The sequence below is a fragment of the Protobothrops mucrosquamatus genome, unplaced genomic scaffold (assembly GCF_001527695.2).
Source record: "Protobothrops mucrosquamatus isolate PMUCROS unplaced genomic scaffold, P.Mucros_1.0 scaffold1908, whole genome shotgun sequence".
In the NCBI taxonomy this organism is placed as follows: domain Eukaryota; kingdom Metazoa; phylum Chordata; class Lepidosauria; order Squamata; family Viperidae; genus Protobothrops; species Protobothrops mucrosquamatus.
Genome location: NW_015388032.1, coordinates 95,740 through 96,789, shown reverse-complemented (window position 1 = coordinate 96,789; position 1,050 = coordinate 95,740). Strand labels below are relative to the sequence as shown.

General features: G+C 41.0%; 1 protein-coding gene across 1 annotated transcript in view; it reads left to right on the top strand.

Moving 5' to 3' along the window:
- Nucleotides 1-1,050, top strand: part of LOC107294316 (sulfotransferase 1C2-like) — a 15,354-nt gene that overhangs the window by 871 nt on the left and 13,433 nt on the right. The window lies entirely within an intron of this gene.

The window sequence follows — 1,050 nt, the reverse complement described above, 5'->3', positions numbered from 1 at the left end:
AGTCATAAAAGAGCCAAGGTTGCCTACCCCTGGTATAGGGTCTCCTGCTTGAGCAGAGGGTTGGACTGTCACTAGAAGACCTCCAAGGTTGCTTCCAGGTCTATTTTTATTGATATTCAACTATAATCTATAACCACTGTGGCCAAAGGCATACCAGGTTGATAAAACTGAGTGTACATTGAGGAAGCAAGTACAGTACTTGGTACTGGAATGGAAAGTCAACAGCAGCAGTATATATATATTTAATATCTTCATAGGAGGAAAGTCTCTGAAGTAAGTGTGACTCCTGGTAGCTTCATGGATTTCACCAGGTAGCTATGGCCACTCCATGTCTTCTACTGAGGTTGAAACTTTAGGAGAAATTATGGAGAATCCAATTGTGGGTGTTCCAACACTGGAGGTTTTTAATAAGAGAGTGGACAACCACTTCTCTGAAATGGTATGGGGTCTCCTGCTTGAGCAGAAGGTTGGACTTTGAAGATCTCTTAAGGTCCCTTCCAATTATAATAATATAATAATAATAAAGTTGGAAGGGACCTTGGAGGTCATCTGGTCCAACCCCCTGCTCAGGCAGGAAACCCTATACCATTTCAGACAAATGGCTGTCCAGTCTCTTCTTAAAGACTTCCAGTGTTGGAGCATTCACCACTTTTGGAGGCAGGTTGTTCCAATTCTGTTATACTGTTCTGTTGTTCCATCCTAAAAGATGGGAGAGCTATGGAAATATTTTGAGCGTGCAGGAAAGGTGCAAGCTTTGTGTGGAAATATAATCGATTGTTGGTTAGGCTTTTCATAAGTCAGAGGTGAACAGCACTCTACTGATTGAAGGACTCAGTACCTAGGGCTGTAATATTCCTTTTCTTCCGTTTTTGAGGCAATCACGTTTTTCCCCCCTTATTGTTTTTTAAAAATGCTAAACTAGCTGAGCTTGCATTACAGTTTCTGTATACTTCCCAACTCTGAATGATGCAATAATATGTTGCTGTAATAACATGTTACTTGTTCTGGGGACTATGACATGATTTGATCAAACAGGAGTCAAGGTTGATT